The 21,881-nt window shown below is 40.5% G+C and overlaps 1 pseudogene; it reads left to right on the top strand.

The window, feature by feature from the left end:
- The first annotated feature begins 13,042 nt into the window (after positions 1–13,042).
- On the top strand, positions 13,043–20,997 carry LOC133889110 (uncharacterized; annotated as a pseudogene).
- Positions 20,998–21,881: the final 884 nt, after the last annotated feature.

Genomic DNA, 21,881 nt, shown 5'->3' with positions numbered 1-21,881 from the left:
TATAAAAATTAAATTGTATCATCTACCGAAATTAGTAGAATTCCAATGATTAAATTGCTATAATCTGGATTGTGATGGACGGACCTAAGGGTGAAAAGTAGCCCAAAATATATGGGCAGTGGAAGCAATGCCAACAGAGGATGTTACTGCTCACTCGCGCTTGTTTGACTCGTGCTGATCCAACAGGAAGAGGACAAGAATACAGGATGGGTGACCGTGACCTGTTAATTTACGCATGAGCAGATACAATCGTATGTGCCGTCGGAGAACTGTTTCTCCATGATTTTTGAGAAATATAGTCAACAGTTCGAATGTGGGTGTCTGGATTTGCTATTTGGCTATGTAAAAATGTCGTGGATTTCTGGCTCAAAAATATATTCTTACTAAGGTTAAAGAAAAAGTTGTCATGATTGGTCTTCCGAAAGATCGTAAGCTTAGTTCTCCGATCCATTAAACACTAATTTTTCGTTTTGTTTTCAGAAATGCCAGGATTAATATTTAGCTATTATGGGGAAACAGGAGAGGCTGCATGCATGGATCCGAATTACCCTACGATTGATGGGATAATCGCTCAGTTGTTATTTTAAAGAAATGATAATTGTTACTAAGGTGATATGCAAATCATCATGATTCTATACATACAGAACATGGTAACAAATAAACAATTGTCACTTTCAGACTAAAAAAAATAGAATGTCTACTATTGATGCAAAGGTGTGGTTTCTCAGCCGAGTGGTGGGCATGCATGAATGATGGATGGGAGAGGGATACTCTAAAGTATTATACCGTTATTGATATGTAAGACCAGATACAGCCGTGGTTTGACTCCAAAGTATTATACTTACTGCAAGGACCCATGTGGCCATGTCCCTAAGAGCGGGAAGCAAGTGAGGCTGAATTTAAAGCTCGATTGTGACTGCTCTCCCATCATCCATCACCTTCTCTCGTCTCCTTCAAGCTTCGATCACTCGTCTCCTTCAAGCTTCGATCACCTCTCTCTCTCTCTCTCTCTCTTAGTCTTAGTCTCGTGGTGGTGATGTGACATGACCAGGCCTCCTGTTTTTTTCTCCGTGAAGCTGAACGGGGCGGGAGGAAAGACAGAGGCGTGCTCCGTGATCCATGCGTGCCATATTGCCATGCACTGGATCGATCTACTGGTGCTACTCGCTGGCCAGCCGAGGCCATAATTTATGGCCATCTACGACTAGTATAATCTGCCCCGGCCTACGTACAGAGGCACAGAGCAGAGCAGCCCTGACTGGCTGCCTCTATCTCCTAGGTAAAGAAACAATGAGGCAATGAACCCCTGTTTCTCTCTCTCTCTCGCCCAGTTATTACGTATACTGAATTAAAGACGATGCAGGGAGACAGAGAGAGAGGAGCAGAGTATTGCCCAATAAGAACAACGTGAGAATATCTCCTCTGTTTTTCTGTTAAAAAGCGCAAAAATTACTAGTCGAACAGTATATTTACTGGGGAGATGCATGAATCGTAGGATAATTTCTATCCAGCCGAGATAATTTCTATCCAGCGGAGTCGACGCGACGTGATGATCTGTTTCTGTGCGCTTGTACTGCATACGTGGGAGGGAGTGTATGTACAGTAACATCTTCGGCTGTCATTGTCCATGCTGCTTGGGAGCGTTAATGATACAGAAGACCGTTGAAATGGTGGGCCGCAAATCTCTCTCTCTCTCTCTAGATCTCTCTATCTATCTCTCTACCTGGGATGGCAAGTGGCATGCATCTAGTCAGCTGGCCGGCCAGAACCAGCTAGAGCTAGAGCTAGAACTAGCAGTAGTAAGCAGGGTGCATGATTGCTCATGAGAGCGAGAAAGAAAGATACGCGCCCTCGTCGATACTCCTCCTACAGTCCTACATACTACTCCATATGAGAGAGCATGTATGTAGACCATTCTTAATCATATTTTTCTTTCATTTCATTTTTTTTATTTCCTTCTTCGTTTTTATTTCTTTTATTTTCTCTCATCTTTAACAACTTTTTTCCGAAGGGAATCGTAAAAAAAAGAGAGAGAATCCCGTCCTGAAGAAAATGACCTTAAAAATCCCGTCGTGAAGAGAACCGTGAAGAAAAATCATTAAAATACTAAAGGTAACGAAAATTCCTTCACGACGAAAATCTCACCCGCGAAAAGTTGTTGGACGTAGTCTAACGTTGTTGCAGAATCGATCCAGCCGTGAGCCCATCTGCCAATGCCACCATGGCCAGTAGACATCCAGTAGGCTGTGATCGAGTCGTCCCTAACCTATCATAGATACTGATCCATCCTGCTTGCCGGCCGGCCCGGCCGTCCTGCATGCAGCATGCGGCATGCCTAGCTAGATAGCCTCTAACACGTCGCAGCTAGGTCGGAATTGTTTATCCTGGACACCAGGAGCAGGAGTGCTCTCTGCCCTCTCTCTATCTACGTACGTCGACTCACCCGCCTTGCATGCCGAGTACAAGCAGAGCAGCTACCTCTCCCAGGCTCCTACCCTCGGCTTGTAACGCTTCAGGTAGCCTGCTTGCACGCACAGAATTCTTGGAGGAAAGTGTAGCACAGATAATTGCATTTGTGGAATTGTGGTGCATGCTACGACCACACGCACACCTTCATTTCAAAATCTAAATGGATCGACCGCTGCATATTATACTATAACTTCGTCAGCTTGCGTATTAGTGTGCTACAGTCCGTATAAACTTTTCGGGATATTCTTTTCTCCACAACGCGGGTACCCTGAATTTCATTGCCAGGTAATCAAATTACTCCCTCACATCATAAACACATCTCATTTAAAAAAAAATGCTTGGTCAAACTTTTAAAATTTGACTAACAATAGTTTTGAAAATATTTAGATTAAAAACCTTAAAATTATATGCGTAGATTTATCTAAAAATGCTTTCATAACACCACCAATTTAATAGATTTTATAAATTTATTCTAATAAAAAATAGTAATGAAAGCTATACATTACAGACCATGTCTTATCTAAAACGGCGTGTATTTATAACCGGAAGAAATATAAGATAAATATATGTTCCAATTTTCATAAAAATAAAAAAGTACCAGAAATCAAAAAAACATAAATGTAGAAGTCTATGGAGGACTGCCTACAAGAACTAAATAACAAGAATACATAGCTTGACTCTTTTTTTTATTACGACATTGCTAAGCATTGCACTACCAGAACAACTTTTCAGGATATAAGATCATCCCCAACCATATTCTCTTCATTTTGTTCCTTTTTCAATTCCCTTCCCCGTTTCTATTCTCTTTATTTTATCTCATCTCCAACAGTTTTACTTCGAGGGGAATCGCGAAGTAAGAGGAGAGACAATCTCGTCCTGGAGAAAATGATCTTGGGAGTTTCTTTGTGACGAGAAACGTGAAGAGAAACCGTTAAAATGCTGAAGGGAACGAAAATATCTTTACGACGAGAACCTAGATTGTGAAGAGAATGGTTGGCCTTAGTCTAAAGAGTTAGGGAAAAATGCAACCCCCAAAGTCACTTGGATTTTGACTTCCCCAAAACTTGTTTTATTGCAAAACCCCCCTAAAGGTTTGGTTTTATTGCAAAAACACCCTCAAAATTCAATTTTTTTTTCAAAAAAATCATAAAAACTTCTAAAAAAACCTAGAGACAATTTTAAGACCTTTTATGATTTTTTTTCAAAAAAAATATCCTTTTCATCATATTTCATGGAGAGTAAGTTTAAAAAAAAAGAAAAACATGTAGCTCATTTTAAATTCAAATTAAATGCATAATTAATTATTTACTAATCCAAAAATCATGAAACAAATTTTTTTAGTCTTCTTACACGATCCTCTATCTTGTAAAAATACATAAAATCTTGAAATAGTTATTGTAACGTACAGTATTGAGTAAATATGTTGCAGATAGATTAATTCATAACTAATCCATAATACCTCAAAATTAGTGAAACCACTTTTATTAGTTTACTTAAACAATTATTTGTGTAGAAAAAATAATTGTAGACATGACAAAGTTAAAATAACATGAGTTAATAAATGAGCTGCACATTTTTTTTTTCCAAACTTTCTGTCCATGAAATATGATATAAAGGATATTATTTTTGAAAACAAATTTCACAGAAGGTCTTACAATTGTCTCTAATTTTTTTAGAATTTTTTGTGATTTTTTTGAATTTTTTGAGGTTTTTTTCAACAAAATCAAACTTTTGAGAGGTTTTTTTAGTAACAAAATAATTTTTGAGAGAAAGTCAAAATCCGAGTGACTTGATTTTTGCATTTTTCCATACGTCCATAACACTTGTGCCATTTTCTTCGCTGCATTACCATACGTCCATAACAGTCATGTCCAGTCAGCTCTCTTTCTCTCTCTGCGTGTCTCTGTGTCTGCAGCTACCCACTAGCTCCAGGAGGATCGATCACACATGAGTACATGACATGATGGAACATGTACATGCCTCGTCACCTAGCTTTTTACTCCCTTTGGCAAACCTTTCTTCTCTTTCGTCCTTCTATTTCGTCTTCATCCCCTAAACAGGTCCCGAGCTGTGCAACACACGTCCACGCACCACGCATCCGCTTTTCAGTCGCAGGCCTTACAACTCGATCGCACCTGATCGGCTATATATACATTTACTTATTGCTACTGCTGTAATATATATATATATATATATATATATATATATATATATATATATATATATATATATAATGGCCAATGTATATAAGGACCACTATGTTACTTATATTTAGTAGCTTAGCTGAAAAAAAAACTATTTTTTAAGACATCTAGATTTTATTTTTACAAACGGTTTATATGATAAACCGCATGAGTACTCGACTGTAGCTCCTTAAGTAAACCGTCTTTGAAAATATATTTTCATAGACGTATATTTTGCGTCTGTGAAAATCGTTCATTTTCACAGTCTTTCGATCACAGACTGCTGCACTAAACATCTGTAAAAACTGGTTACAAACCGCACTGAAAATAGTTTTCTGTAATAGTGTGATAATCTAGGGCTAAACTAAAAATGATCACTGTATCACTCTTTCTGTAACATATGTTCCTAGCAACATAACCATATATAGTGCAGTGCATATACCCGTACATAGCTTCCACGCGTAAAGAATCCAAGCTCGTTGTTCTGTGCACCCAGGGTTTTTCAGGCTTCCTGTAGATCATCAAGTTTCTGCATTGGCCCCTTCATGTGAGTGTGTTTGAGATGTGGCATCGGCCATCGTGATCATGGCCTGGCATGCTTTAGCTCCGGTCTACCGTCCACTCCGTGCAAACACAGAGCACCAATTTTCGGAAGCAGCTAGCAGAGATCTATCTCTCTGGGGAGGAGATCAAAAGGGTTCCCCTCTTCCCTGCTGCTGAAAGCAAAAGAGCAAGAGCGGATTGGATGCTCTGAATGATCTCAGATCACTAGGCCAATGCCACTGGGAGAGAGAGAGAGAGAGAGAGAGAGAGAGAGAGAGAGAGAGAGAGAGAGAGAGAGAGAGAGAGAGAGGGGTACAATTACACTACAGGAAGCAGCAGGAGCAGCATGAGAATGATGGCTCTGTTGGCTGTTGCCCTTGATTTGTGCATAGCAGACCATGCGTCCATGCGTGCATATATGTGCACTGAGCATATGCTGATATATGCATATATGCCATTGATTGCATATGTGAATGCAGACAGCAGACCAAAGTTTAGTACCAGTACCGTATCTGCAATGATGGTACTATTGCTACCTACGTGACTATGTGAGTGTGCGTGTGAATGTCTTTGCGTGCGATCTTGCTGATCTGCAAAAAAAATGTGATGTAGATTGTGAGCAGAGTATCTTCTGGATGAAAGCTAGCTATGGTGCGTGTGTGTGCATGAATGAATCAATCAGGAACCGGAAGCGAGCCAGCTGAAACACAGTGAAACGACGTGGCATGGCTGGCTTTGAAACACCCAAGCAGAGCTAGCTACCTATGTATAATATGCAATGCATGCATGCCATCACTATGTTACACTAGGCTTTATATACCAGCTCATCACTATCCGTAGTGATGATTCGTAACCAAATCTAGTAATTACAGCTTTACATAAGTGTGAACCGATAGCGAAAATAATTATCATTGTTGGCCTATAATATGAACCGATAGTGATAAAGTATCACTGTCGGTCCAAAATATCAACCGGCAGTGAAACGTGTATGGACCCAAAAAATTTATAGAATCCAGTTTTAGCTCGGTGCTCCACAGATTTTTCTTAAGTCTCAGTTGTTTCTCGCACTGCTGTTAGTGATGACCTGATGATGTTGAGGTCTTTGGATGTTTGTGATTGTTTGTGAGCAATACTAACATAGCGACGTTGCTTAGTGGCAGTAGTGCCGTGTCGAGCAGCGACGGGAGCGGCAGTCGAGCAGGCTCATTTTTTTGTTTTCTGGAATGGACAACACTGCCAGCTTGATAACAGGTAGTGATAATTCTTCGACTATCACTATCTATTATCTAATTATTGATTCTAAAACTAACAATAAAGATGGTTTTGAAACTGACAATAAAACATGTTTATGTAGTAGTGCATGTCATGCACGCTTGCTGGTGTGTGCTAGCCCCTAATGCGTGATCTGATCGAGTGTGTGCAGAAAGCTTTGGCTCCATGCAGGCCTCGGCACGTACTCTACGTGTCGGCATGGATATTTCTTTTTTTCCCTGGGTGAGAAGGAGCTTTGATATGTACTTTTAATTTGGTGTAGTTATTAGTATTTCAGAAGCGCCATTCTACCATGGACCTAATTAAAGTTCCACATAGCTAGATATATAGCCGAATGACTCGTTCTATAGTTTAAATGATTTTGATCGAAAATATAGTAGTTGTATTGGTTATACAATTGTAATAGCGCTATTACCTACTTCCTCCATTTCTTTTCATCATAGCACACATGCATTTTAAGATTCAAACTTTGTGATCTTTGATTAACAATTAGCATAACAAAATTGGCATCATTTGATTCATGTTTAAAAGTTCTTTCTTACTATCATAACCGCATGCACAGCATTGGAATGAAAGCCTGTTGCTAGCCGGGTGTTTGTTAACAGCGGTCATCACGTCCCTTCGGCAACTATAAAAGCAAATGACTTCGTTCCTTCGAGTGGCATTGACGATCGACACAGCATCATTAAGCGCATGGCCGTAGTGCATGTTTATGGAAACAATGCACGTCGGAAATGCAGTCCAACAAGAGCATATCATTGGCACATACAATCACAGTGAGTGAAAGAGATTAGTTCATGCATGTATGTACATCCACATATTAGCGTACTCGTTCTCTAATCATTGATGGAATAATAAATGATGAAAGAAGAGAGGAGAGAAAACACTGCAAAAGGTACCCTATATGATGCGTGTTTCGTGAAGATCAAGATGGACAAAGCCACAAAGGTATGTATATCAAAGTGATTAAAGGGTTGATTCAAGTTTGTGCTTAAACGATCCTGTCTAAAAGTTTTCGTATAAAGATTTTTCTTACACGTACCGCCTAGCATTCATCTGGTCGCCATTAATAATGCACTGCGCCATTATCAAAGTGGTTGTCTCAGTTGTCTTTTTACATCGTCACGTTCTTTTTCTATTTTACTGGTTCACTCCATCCAGATATGACTGTGGACTGCACTTGTTCTTCATCATCTTCACATTGATTCTTGTTTTTGTGTTTGCTATTGTTGTTCTCCACCAAAGGTATTGTCTTACTTACCTTATACTAATTTTGTCTATAGTTACTATTTGATTAATCTAGAATGTGCTATCCATGATTGGATCATGATAAGTTAAACACAGATGTACTTGTGCATTATTATTTTTGCTACTCTAGATGTTCTTTGGATTTATGTTAGAATTAAACTTATGCTAGTTTTAAAGAAGTCAACAATGTTATAATATACAAATTTTTAGCTTCCGTTGCAATTCAACTAGTGTATATGAAAGTGATTAAAGGGTTGAATTAAGTTTGTGCTTAAACGATCCTGTCTAAAAGTTTTCGTATAAAGACTTTTCTTACACGTACCGTCTAGCATTCATCTGGTCGCCATTATCCACATATGCATGCATGCATGGTGGTAGCGGTCAGATGATACTCTCACCCTTCGTAAATGTATGACAGTCTCCAATAAGCATCCTTGACACTGTTACTTTTTATATATACGTATGCAACTCTAACGGATCAAAATGAATGCTCAGCTCCCAACATATATAGTATGATCTCAACAATTTAAAAGCTACTAACAAGATCGATCGAACAATGTCCTCTGAGCTCTATCGGCTGGCTATGAACGAATCATCCAAACAGTAGTAGAAATTTACAGGTATCACTCGAAACCAAGCAGGTTACAAGATGAGAGGCAAGAAAAGAGTACATTAGTGAAGGTGTGTTGAGTCGCCAGTGAAGGTTCTATTTGTTTTTCTGTGGATTATCACAATCTGTATTCTATGGAGAGGCTTCTTTATATCAGATTACGGATGGTGGGATTTTGTAATGTAACGTAGATTGTAGACTATGTTCTTATTTGTCACAACTGAAATTTATGAGCTTTTGCTGAAAGCTGTTTATGACTTTTGACTTCTTCTTTTTTTACTTTTACTAGAAATTTTTAGATTCTCAGCACATTAAAAGCTAAAAAAATCTCTCTCAGCTAGCTTATTAGCTTTTTAATCATTTTATCAGAAGTCAACTTTTTAGCTTTTTAAAAGCCAACAATAAGTCAACCTGTTTGTTTCAGTTTTTTGCTTTTGAGAAGTAGAAACTAGCAATAAACTGAAGCGAATAGTTATTATGACAACAAGTTTTTAGATTGTGATCGTTTGTTTTTTAATTTTATTTTTGGAGCTAGAATTCATAATCAGAAAAAAAAAACCGGGTCTAAGTAGTGGTGGCCCGGGTCTACGAATCAAGATCCAGAGTTGCACGCGCACTGGCCGGTCAGGGCTCAGGTGATGCGCAGGGCCCGCGTGACCGACCGAAGCCCATGCATGCATGCATGCAGATCAGAGGCGTCCCCGCATGCAGTGTGGAGGCGCGGGATCCGAGTGATATTTACTACATTCCCTTCCTCTCGTCAGGTCCCTTCAATATATTCTCTGGTCGATGATCAGTGGGCACGACTGACTGGGCAGCTGCTCGATCGCGATGGATCTCGACCGTTGATCAGCCCAGCTCACTGGTCAGTGCAAGGCCTTGAACGTCCATGTGGAGAATCATATCGATCAATGATATGAGAGGAGAGGACCAGCTAGCAGCTGCCTGTGTCTCCAGTGGCTACGTACGGCTCTGTCTGGAAAGCGAGAACTTTTTCGTGAATTTCGAATGGACATTTAGCCGTTTGCTGTGGAGGAGCCTTTTGCAGATCTCAATGGATCGAATTTTTCCTACCATCCATGCATGCCCTAGCTACATGTTCGATTCCCAACTCAAGGAAGTAAACATCGTGTTTTGTTTGCAGCTTGGACAACATATATACTACTCAGTTGGTTAGATTCTTTATGGCAGAACCCGTACAAAAAAAGTTCCAGTCTCGACTCGGCACGACGTAAGTTGTCTCCTACATGCTCTGTATAGGAGGAGTTTATTGTAAGTAATTCCTCTACGTGGATCCTTGAAAGGTAGACCGTCGTTCATGCATGCATGCCGCCTCCTGATCGAAGAACAGTGCTGCAATCTTTTCCGAGCCGTAAGATTAATTTAGTCACTGTTGAAGCATTGCAGCTTCGTTAGTTTATACCCATGCAAACACCTTTCTGTTCATGCATGGCGCTCGCTCACTTAGTTTACTAGTAGCTCGCTGCAAGGTTTGCGTCTCGCCGAAGACGTGTCCCGCGCAGCTTGTTTGCAAACCGAGGGGTCGTACACTGACACGAAGTAAAAGAAGTTGGTCCATGCATGCAATTAAGGATCTTAGTACAACCATACACTAGTTATAGCTACGTACGGACGCTGAAACATCCATCAATTGTGCTGGCTAGTATCATTTCCTAATCGCGTCCTAGTACAAATTAGAAATGGAAATTTAGGCAGCATATGATGTATGTGTGCTGTGTGCATGCATGATGCACGTACTCGTGGCTAAGTAAAAAAATGTTTTCACTTTTACCTTCCCTCTCATGGCATGCATGTCAATCCTAAAGCGAAAGCTGTAGGTAGTTTAACTACTCCTACGGTCGTACGTACGTCTTTGGGGTTTGATCCATGGAAGTTAGTGCACACAACACAACTAGTTCATAACAAAAACAAAAAGCGCCACTCATGACCCCTCTTTGGGACGGCCTGAGAGGAATATATTTGAAAAGGGCCGGGATTCCAAAGCATGCAAAGGGGGCTTAAAAGTGTGATTAATTATGCAAGCAGACATGATGATGAGGTGCAGTGATGCATGGTTAGTTTGACCTAGAAGCAAGCATATATGCTCGGCTCCTACTACTACAGAACGCATGTAATGGATGCACGCAGAGGCAGGAGAAAGAAAGAGAAAAGGGATGGATAGGGAATATTTGGGGGCCAGTGGCATTCACGCATGCATGCCTCTGCCGGTCTTGCTCCCCGGCCATCGTCTATATTTCTGTGCTGTTTCACTGCAGCAGTTTCCCTATATTTATTGGCAAGTGACAAGCTAGCTGTGGTACACGCTACAAGGGCTGGCACTGCACCACGTACTGGCCTGGGATGAAATTAAGAAATGGCCAGGGTTTTAACTTTTAAAAACGCAGCATCGGGCATGCTTTTCATGAGGATGTGTGGCCTTTTGGGTGCATAGTGAAAGACATGAGTATGGACATAATAGAGCTTTCTATACCTTTGTTTCGATAGTATCGCTGTCACTCGCACATGTTAAGGTACTTCGTGTCGTCATCTGGCAGTTCTTGCTGGTGTATGTGATAGGTCAAATTGTGGTCTCTTGGTAGTCATGAATAAAATTTATTTCCCTGTTTTTTTTTATATCACGTATAAATACAAATGAAATGGGTTATGACAATATTGAATGCTGGTCGCATATATATTCAAGGTGGACAGAAGAATGTTCGAGTATTAGCTACAACCAAGCTAGCGACTCTCGATCACATAGTGTAAGCAAATTTTGAATCATCGTGAACTCTTGAAGAATTGTTATGAACTGTTCATGATATTGTTTTTAGTTGTATTAGACACCTAGGATTTGCAATGCATTCATTTCTCACTTGAAAGAGCATGGAGTTATATATTAAGTGTGGGAATCGAAGGCGACATGCTTAAGATTTAAGAACACACATGACCGTCCTGTCCATCGTCGTACTGAAAAAGAACCCGCGACCTTGAAATTAGTCGGTAAAGCTTCAAAAAGGATGAACGTGTACATTGGACAAGGAATCGTAGTACATAGTGGCATAGTGCCTTCTGATGTGGATGCTACATGCAATTACAAAAGAATTAAACGTTCAATCATGTTAACGTTTAAAGCGCATACACATTTCAGGTAGACAGCAGAAAAGAAAGCCTTATTCTGGCTACTTGACATGAGTGCCCTTTACATTTGCTGATCGATCGGTTGGGGATTCTTGGGGGACACAGGCACGCGGCATGCGTAGACATGCATGAATGCAACGGAGGAAATGTCAAAGGAAAAGAAAGAGAAATATCCATTTAAAAAGATCAAAGACAATCCAGGAAAAAGGTCAAAAGGAGCCATCCCAAGAAGGGGTTGGATTGGCATTTCAACCCCCATATATATTGTCCTCTAGTCTCAATTGATCTGTTCAATTTTTTTTATCAGATTTGCCTATTTAGTACATGGATCAAGTGACCTTTGAAATGATAATCTCTCTCTCTCTGATCTCTCTCTCCCCCCAATTTGCCCATGGGATAATGGGAATGTACGTAGGGAAAGAGGAGGCGCAAGAGGTAGCGAGGGAGAGACATGACACCATCCTCCACTACGCCTTCCCGCACGCATCATTGATCATCACTGCATGCATGGAAAAAAATAGCTAGCCCGAAGTGCGTCTCATTTTCATAAGAGACGCCGCATCACTTTCGCTGCCCTACCCTAGCTCGTACGTTACACAAAAAAAAAAGGCGAGGCAAAAGATGCTTGTGCGTGCATGGCCCATGCATGCGTACTATATATATGTATACGGCACGGGAGGAGTACGTCCGGGACCCATATGGCAATGATCGCCTGGATGCATGCATGGCTCCAAAAGACGCTACAAGGGTTGTGTTTGTTTATTATTCTCCTCATGCATCCATCCATAAGCTCGATGCAAATGACGAAGCACTCCAACCTAGCTAAGCTTCACCCTTCCCTTTTTGAGAGTGACAAAGAGCAATTCACATATGGGCCTTGAAGCCCGATCGATATCACCCATTGTCCCATCTGGCCACATGAATCAAACGGCTGTAATATATGACGAAGGCGATTATATTGAGGGAAAGTCTGTGGTCGATGTACTGTGTCACACTGCATAATAATCTAGTTTGTTAGGGGAGTCTTTACGAAATCAATCTTGTAAACTTTTGATGCGTAGCTCCTAGTAATGATATATTTTAACTAACAGCTACATCCAATCCAAATATGAAGAAAAAACAAATGCTTTTGAAAAGCCACGAGGACGTACGCCAAACCACTACAAGAGTTTCTGTCTTTCCCTACAGTTTTTAACAAGTTGCTGACAGTTTTAGTATATCCGATCGATCTTCATTGTTCATCCGAGTTGATCAAACGGTTACCGTGCAAGACTGAAATAATCTTGTTCCATTGTTAAAAAAAAACTGACACAACAACGGTGCAAGTTTAGCCCAGTGCTAGTGATGCATGGGTCCGTATGTTTTTTAGGAGGCATGGGCCGGTAGGTGAGTAGATGAAGACGACGTTGTTCCAAGCGAGCAAGCATGGGCCGAAAGGTACGACGTGGGCCCAGAGGCCCAGATAATCCCCGGCCCGGCCCATGTAGACCACGTCTCGGCCCATGGGCGACAAAGCGACCCGCCAACCGAAGCCCAAATGGGAGGTTGGTTGGTTCGTGGCTTCCGGGAGGGTCGCAGATTCGCGCCGCCGCCTCAGCTCTCCACCCTCGCGCCGCCGCAATGGCCCTGCGCTCCCCGGAGCTGCGGTGGCTCGGCGCGCTCACCCGGCCAGGCTGCCTCGCGCCCTCCCTGCGCCGCCGCCGCGCACCGTCCCCGTCCCCGTCCCCCTCGCCTTCTGACTCCACCCCCTCCACCGCCCCCGCCCCCGCCCCCGCCTCCGCTGTAAGTCCCCGCCGCTCCGGTTGTTGGCCTAGCGGTGACGGCGAGCGCTACATTTGCTAACCCCAAGGGTTTGCTTTGCTTACCGGGTGGGTGCTGGGCCTTTCTGTGCAGGCGGCGCGGGGGCGGAGGGGTTGGAGGGGCCGGAGTGGAAGAAGGTCAGCGCCAGTTCGGGATCAAGGAGTCCATGATCCCCGACGAGGCCTGGAACGTCCTCCACCGCCTCCGGAGCAGAGGTGAGCCTCGGCCTCGCTGGCGTTGCTGGTGTTTGGTTTGATTTGTCGAGCTGAATCCTGAAATTTCACTGTTGAAAACTGGATTCGAGTCCGAGGTCCTATGGTTGAACTTGTGGTCGAGCACTAGGGGGTGACAAAAATGATCAAACCACACCTGTAGCCACATTCTTCTAAACGAACTCAATTGTACTAAGTTTCAGGTCGAATGTCATAGCAAATGCAAGCCGGTTTGAATACTACTTAACGCGGTTGGATTTAATGGCATTTTATCGCAATAAATGCAAAGTTAATACTTGTATTTTACTGATTTAACATAACTGAAAACTATCAAATAATTATAAATGCTGCAATGAAATATATATCTCTATATTGGATTTTCATACAGATTTGAGTGGTTTTGATAAAATATATTTTTGGAGTGAAAAAAGTAATAAATACTGTATTTTGTGAAAGATACAAATTTTGAATATGGGAGAAACTGCTAATCAGATAGGGAAATTTGAACCACACTTGTATCATATCTGATATTGGTAGTCGATTAATATGGATAGTTCATATTCATTACAGCCTGTCAGAAACTAGTAGTCGATTAATTTGAATGGGAAAATACTGGCATTTTATGTTGTCATGGTCGTTAGAATGTGATCCTGAGTTAACTGGATAGGCGCCGATAGGTTCATAATTTAGGATCGAATTGTAGCTACTTGATTCTACAAAAAAAGACCTTTTCGATTTACCATGTATTCCAAGGATGATATGAGTGTTATATTACCTAATGCGATAAATCAATGTTGATCTTATTCATGACTAGATGGTATTTATATTCCATGCCATTTGAATGTTTCTATGGCTAAAATAGTGATTTTAACAACATTGCCATTACTTGATCATTTTACAACTAAAAGAATAACAACAACAACAACAACAACAACAACAACAAAGCCTTTCAGTCCCAAACAAGTTGGGGTAGGCTAGAGATGAAACCCATAAGAATAAGGAAATAAAAAAAGTAAAGTATTTTGACTTTTTGTCTAAAGAACTAACTACCTGGTCCTTACTATACAGCTTGAATTGAGGACTATGACACAACTAAACACCTAAATCTTTCATAATATGAGAAGATGTGTGATTCTGCTATGACCCCCACAGTCCTATGACCAGGAACACGATTCTATTATGATCCTACCAGTTACGATTCATGGTATGATTTGAGTTGTATTGGCGCTGGTGGAACCATTGGATTCCATGTCTAGTATCATGATTTTAACAACCTTGTGTTGTGCGGATGAATGTTAAACAATAGCATGGATAATCTCACAATCTTTTGCGATGGTGGACCTGAAATAACATAAGACTCTAATAGAAACTTTGTTGAAGGTCCTTTCATTTTGGTTTTATCTGTTGATCTGCAATTAATGTTAGGGATGGCAACGGGTCGGATCGGGTGCGGGCGAAGCAGAACCGTGCCCGACCCGAGACCCGAATCGGGTTACCCAATCCGTGCTCGCAAAGTGTGACAGGCAAAATATTGTACCTGTGCCCACCGGGTACCCAAAATCCGTGGGTCGCCCGTGGGTATTTGACAACAGTAGCACTTTATCGTCAAACAATTAGTAATTCTTATGCAACTCTACTGTTTTACATTCTTTTCCATATCCTTGGCCACCTGTCCAGTTTGACAACAAAATTTGCAGCTGGTCCAGATCTCATGAGGAATACACAAGCCAGAGCAGATTATGTTGACAAACTCCTACTTATGATAAGTTCATTCAAAAAGCGAAGCTTTAATGTTCAGTTGGCCACTTTAGAAGTCTCCTCCCTTTGGCTTCCTGAGAAGAAGTATTCATGACCAAGCACCAGAGCTTGAGCACAAGATGGTCTAGCTCAGGATCGGCAGAGACGCCTATACTTTGTTCCTCCAGCCATTATTTCAATCGGTGGGGAAAGAGTTCTAGCTTGAGGAGAAAAATATCACCTCTCTCTACTGTAATTGGGCTGACCCATTTGGTGTGTTTCACGGGTATACCCGGGGGTACCCGTGGACAGATTGTAATACCCATGCCCAACCCGTGACTTTGCGGGTACCCAACCCGCTGTCCCTATGGGCGAAACCTAAGACCCGTGCCCGTCGGGCATGGTCCCTGCGGGTACCCGGACCCACGGGTAGGATTGCCATCCCTAGTTAATGTAAAGATATCAGATTAATGAGTGTTTCTGATACAACAACAGCAAAGACTTTTAGTCCCAAGCAAGTTGAGGTAAGCTAGAGATGAACCCACAAGATCCAACAAAAAGATGATAAGAAAAATAAAAAATAAAAAAGGTACTAGTAATATTAAATAGTAATAGTAATAATCAGTGTGTCTGATACACCCCCAAAATAGTTTTGTTTATCTGAAAGTCTGTTCTTCCAAACTATATTCTTGTGGCAACTTGTGGAATCTGCGCTCCTGCATTTCTTATATGTAGTTTGTATTTAGTGCTAGCATTTTATGAGTTAAGAACTGAGGGATTACATCTAAAATACAGCATTGCTTATTTCTGCATCTAGCTTGCGTGGACCTTATTCCATTTGACTTGAAAGCTTTGAGGGGAACCTTATTGCATAGTGTTGTATCCATCAGATAGTTTCAATTATATGATGTTTCCCCTCCCCTGCTGTTAATTAGGTGCTTGAGTACCCTTTTAAGTTTTCCTTTTTTATTGCTGGTCCATTGTACTATGTTTTTTGTTGATATTTCTCAATTTTTTGTGCAGGATATGATGTGTACCTGGTTGGTGGTTGTGTTCAAGATCTCATAATGAAGAAGACACCGAAAGATTTCGACATAATAACAACAGCTGATCTTAGGTAGGTTATAACTCAAATAAACATTCTGTCATGATGTAGTGGTGTTACTGAAATGAAATTGGCTACACAAGTATTTTTGAGATACACATTTCTAGGAGCTATTGTTTCATTGAAATGTGAATGCAGTTAAGTTTGCTGGATAGTTTTGCAAACATCAAGTACAACGTCGTTGATAAAAAAAAATCAAGTACGATGCAGATATGTGACTTGTTTGCTAGTTATTGCTGGCAGAGGTACTTTCCTGAAATGAAGAGATACTTCGATAATGCATATTGCATATATCCATAATATGCAAAGGGTACATAAATAGTTTGGTTACGATGTTGCTTTGAACTCACTGCTGTTTGCAGAAGAGCAAACTATGGTGCTTCAAGGCAGCACTAAATCTGTGTTAAGGCAGCACTAAATCTGTGTTGTGTCATCTTTCTCACTGGATTACCTTAGCACATCTAGTCTCCTCATTTTTTTTTTAGTTTGACAGATGATGTGAAGCTAATAACTTCATACCTTCTGTTGTAAACACCAAATGTGGAACTACTTGGTAGCTAGATATGTAAGTTTTAAAATGGTCCATACTGAACAATTCCTAGTAATTTCATTCACTGGTTATGTCTAGTGCAAAAGTGGTCTTGTTTGTGATGTGATGATTGATTGCTTGGAAACAATTATTTCGGTTTCTATAAACCTTTTTTTGTTTAGATATTTTAGTGTATTCTTATGAAGTTACGATGCCTTTGCATGATGTTGTGGGCTACATAGACAGTTCTACTTGACGCGTGCATATCTAACAATGTTGGACCTTACATGGTGGTGGCATATTGGAGAACTATCAGTATTTCAGCTTTCTTCAGCATCTATGTAGACATCATTATGGGAATTCGACATATTAACATAAATGATTTTAACCTTGCAAAACATATGTTCAATATGTAACCTAGGATGTGATTCCATATGAAAAGAGATGATTGGATACGGCCTGGCTTATAACAGGCATTATATATCAGTATGGTATATGTACGACAGTACGATTGCTACTTTGTAGAGCTTTATTAGTTATTACCATGTTAATACTTTCGGGTGAAAGAAACACAATGTTCTTAGTTCAGCCCAAATGGTGATTGACTCGTTCTGTTTGTGAAGTCTTCAGGTTCTGGGTTGTTAGTTGATATGGCAAAGAAAACTTTGCTTATACAGTGTGTTTGTGCCAATTAAGAACATTATTTTAAACTCTGCAGGTGAAAGATACTTTCTCAGGATCAGCTGTGATAGTAGGAAGGCGTTTCCCCATATGTCATGTACACAAGAACAATTCCATTGTCGAGGTTAGTGCATCAAATTTTTTCCCCAACTATAGATTTTGGCACCCTCTTCACAACACCAGATCTCTATTCTTTAGCTACTTCATTGCAAACTACACACTTTGGTATTGGCATTTGGTTTAAATTGATGATTTGCCACTGCAATGATTGACCCTTTGATTATGATGTCACTCATGTCAATGAAATGTGGGACCATCTGAGTCAATGATTGTGGGCCAAAGTGGCAAATAAGTGAAGCCACTTCTTAATGGTGGCAAAAAATCAATTGGCTCGGCATTTGTTAAATTAGATTTTCCTTTTCCACTAGTCTGTGAAGCTAGCCAGACATATTTTATGCCTTCTTATTGACAGGTGTCAAGTTTTAATACTTGCGCAAGGGGATCAAATGGTAGTCAGATTTACAGTTCAAAGAGCCAAAATTGTAGCAAGAATGATTATGTTCGCTGGAAAACTGCCAAGGGAGGGACTTTACAATAAATGGGTTAGTGTTGATATACTTTACAAAGATTACTGGTTGCCATATTGCAGGTTATACCATATCTATTTTTCCTAATGTATGCAGGTTGATGTTCAACCCATATTCAGAAAAAAATCAATTGGCTAAGGTATGCTGTTTGTTTCATATTTGCATCAGCTCAATACCATCCTTTTTCTGTGCTCATTATGCGATCTTCCTTTTGCTTTCCCCAGGTTCGTACTGTAATTCCTGCCGGCACTTTCATTCCAGGAGGACTGTGGTTGGTATCTAAAGTTTAACAATTTCTTCTATTATAGTTCTGTTTTTTTTGTGGATGATCATTTTCATTAATGCAATCATGTAATTAACAGCCCGTATTCTACGTGCAATCAGAATTGCAGCTCGTTTAGAGTTTAGCTTCCCCAAAGAAACAGCTTATTATGTGAGAACACTTGCCTGCTCAGTAGCAAGACTTGACAAGGTCTGATCCTGACATAGACAATGTGCTTTCATTGTATGAATGATTTTGGCTTTTCTATAGAACAGCAATGAAGTAGCTCATATGTTTGCCTCGTAATGATTATCTATTCACAGGGAAGAATACTCATGGAGGTTAACTATATGCTTGCTTATGGTTCAGCTGAAGCTTCTTTAAGATTGCTTTGGAGATTTGGTCTTCTTGAACATTTTTTGCCCTTTCAGGTAAACCTGTGACCAACACTAATGGACATATCTTGAAAATCAAGTATTCGTATGACTTTTGGTTATTGTGCTTTTGGCTCATTGATTTGATTGGACTGTATAGGCAGCATATTTTAAGAGGAAGGATAAAGGGACTAACATGCTACTCGTAAGTTTAATTTTTGGCTATAAGTTTATTGTTGCTGTGTAGACAGGAACTGTACATGTCACATTATGATTTTGAAGGTCAACCGACAAGCTGTCAAGATAAAATAAAAGCTTATGTTTGTTCTGCTCTGCTTGATCTGTGTCCTGCTTTGCAGAACAGAACCTTTTCCCGTGTTCACTATGATTCTGTTATGGATTATCATTTTGAATATTTTAGTTCCTGGAATTATAATCAATCAAAATTTGCACTTTTTTATACTTAATTAGGGACATATAAATTTCAACAAATGTTAATATTTGTCTAACTGCAAATCTTGCTGGATTCAGATTGAGTTTCTTTTTTTTTTCCCAAGGCACTTCCTTGTTTTGGTAGCATACTCGTAATACAAATATGCACAATAGATTTGTTTAAAGGAGCTTTAGTTCCTTCTTTTGTCCATTTATTTTATTGTGTTTATATGTAATTGGTAAATTTTTCCATTAAGTTGATTATGTTATCAATCTATTTGTGCAGGTCTTATTTTCTAAGCTGGATAGTTTTCTTGCACCTAACAAGCCATGCCATAATGGTCTATGGTGAGAGTTGATTATTTAACATATGGCAGACAGGAAAAAATTTACATTGTTTTATTTCCAGATGATGTGGACTGTTTAGATTGTTGATACTGGAATAAGTGAAGCTAGTCTGGTTCTTCCCCGAGATGATATTCTAAGTGCTTGTTATTACTACAGGATAAGCATTTTAGCCTTCCATGAAGTGTTGGCGCGCCAACCACGTGATCCTTTGGTGGTGGCTACTTTTGCACTAGCCTTCTACCTGGGAGGTGATATGTCATTGGCAGTTGATATCGGAAAATCAGTCAACTGCCAACATGATGATAGCTTTCGAGAGCTCTTAGAACCGTGAGTCTGGGATGATAAGCATTTGGTAGGTGAGCTACAAGTCTTTGCTGCCTTGATGAAGCGGGCATTAACTGAAATGACCGACGAGTATTATGTTGCAAATGCTATGGCAAAAATTCCTCAAGCACCATCCTCAGATCTTGTAAGTACAACCATCTTATGCCTTCCATTTTTAGGTTAGATATTTAATCTGATGCTTAGTGCATTCTGACACTTCATATCGAAAGGCACCTATATGAAAGGTACTTGAAGTAATGGGAGTGGGGCAGGTACTAAATTACATTACATTATTAAAAATTAACAACAACAAACATGAGAAATGAGTTTTTGGCTGTCATTCTGTTAATGTTCTTCTATTCTAAGGTAAACAAAAAAGAATTAAACGCCATTATGGATGCTGCTAACTGTGCCAATGCTGGTTTATGCTGCTAACTATTCTGTTATTCCTGTTAAATAATCACTTCTCTTCTGTTTTAGGTATCTATACCGCTACAAGCCTACATGAAGGTTCTCAAGGTCATTGAGTGTTCAATATGGATAAAAGGAGCACGGCTACGAACCCAAAAGTGATGGGAGTATTAATGATCATAACCTGTCTTATGGTACACATGCAGAAGTGAGAAATCTCTGTACACTGGTTGTTTTTGACACATTATACTCCTCAAACATGGAGAATCAAGATGTCAGCAGCTCTTGAAGATAAAATCTTTCTGGGCATGATTAGCGATGAACAATTCAGGGCGTACAAGGTACCTGGTGCTTTGCCAGATCTTTAACGGCTCCAGCTGCTGTATCAAAGCAAGGCAGAATATCAGATGTTATTGCTAGGTCTGATGCTGTTGCCTGTTGGTATGATATCGTCTTGCACTTCTGGATTTGTCATCAGCGTATGGCATGCTCATCACTGCAACATGGCAAGAGCTTGAGCTTTCCGGGTGGAATTGATTGTTTTTTAAATAAAAAGATGCAGGGAGTTAACATTGTTTCTAACTATTGGAAATGCTGTTAAAATATGAAAAATATGTTGAATTTGTTTTGGACGCTTGTTCAGCAAGGGATGCCCCCTGCACATGGTTCCTCCTTTTCTTTTTTGGTTGCCAAAATGTAACACATTAATCGCTTATGTTATTGCGTTGCATATTCTGATACTAATAAATGTTTGCACACAGAACACTTGGCTCATTTTCACTTTTTTTAAAGTGAGAAATACATCCAAAGAAAGGTTCTTGCTACAGCTAGCTTGCCTTATGGAAGATCGTCCAACCTTGCTCCAAGCCTTCAACCAAGCGAAGTTTCTCACGTCCCAATCGCAGCTGTGAAACGAGTGATGTTTTTTGGCCTCGTGATGGATTGACGAGTCATGACCAAAATGGCCGGTGGATAGAAGACCCCATGTGAAGAATAATTCAACAAGGGTGAGAGAAGAATGGCTCTGGCGGTTCCCCTTCTCTGCAGCACGCACCCGCTCGAGCCATGACTTCCCTTCCTTCTCCTGGCTATGGATCTCTCTTAACTGGATTTTCGTGCGGGTCTGAAGCTCCAGGAATCTATCAAGGAGCGATTTGGAGTTCCTGTGGTTCTCCCACCTGCCCAAGATCGTAAGGACTTCTTTCTTTTGGCTTTTTTTTTTGGTTGATGCAAGTTTCGTCTTAGGGAGGATTCTTAAAAAACAATGAGCACCGAAAGGGAGGACGTTCCTTGGGATTTTATAAGGATGTCGAGCCTCGAACTCAGACCGGCTCAGTGAAACCGTGTTCGATTGTGTTAGCACCGTGAGAGGCTTTGTGTCTTACGGAGGATTCTGCTAGTCATCTCCTTCAATCTTGCTTGGGAGGTAATGTCACTTTCTTCAATGTTCTCCAAGTGGGTGATTGAGTTTTTAGGTTCTCTATTTCTTCAAAGCAAGTTGAGATTTTCATCTTTCATCAACAATAGTTTGTGTGTGAAAATCTCAAGGTCTTCTTTCACCTTTGGCGTGAGGGAGGTCCTTGTTAGGCCAAAGTATCCTCAAATTGGGTGCATGA

Source organism: Phragmites australis, chromosome 13 (genome assembly GCF_958298935.1).
Source record: "Phragmites australis chromosome 13, lpPhrAust1.1, whole genome shotgun sequence".
Taxonomy (NCBI): Eukaryota; Viridiplantae; Streptophyta; class Magnoliopsida; order Poales; family Poaceae; genus Phragmites; species Phragmites australis.
Note: the sequence above shows the minus strand (reverse complement) of the source record. Positions and strands in the feature narration are given on the sequence as shown.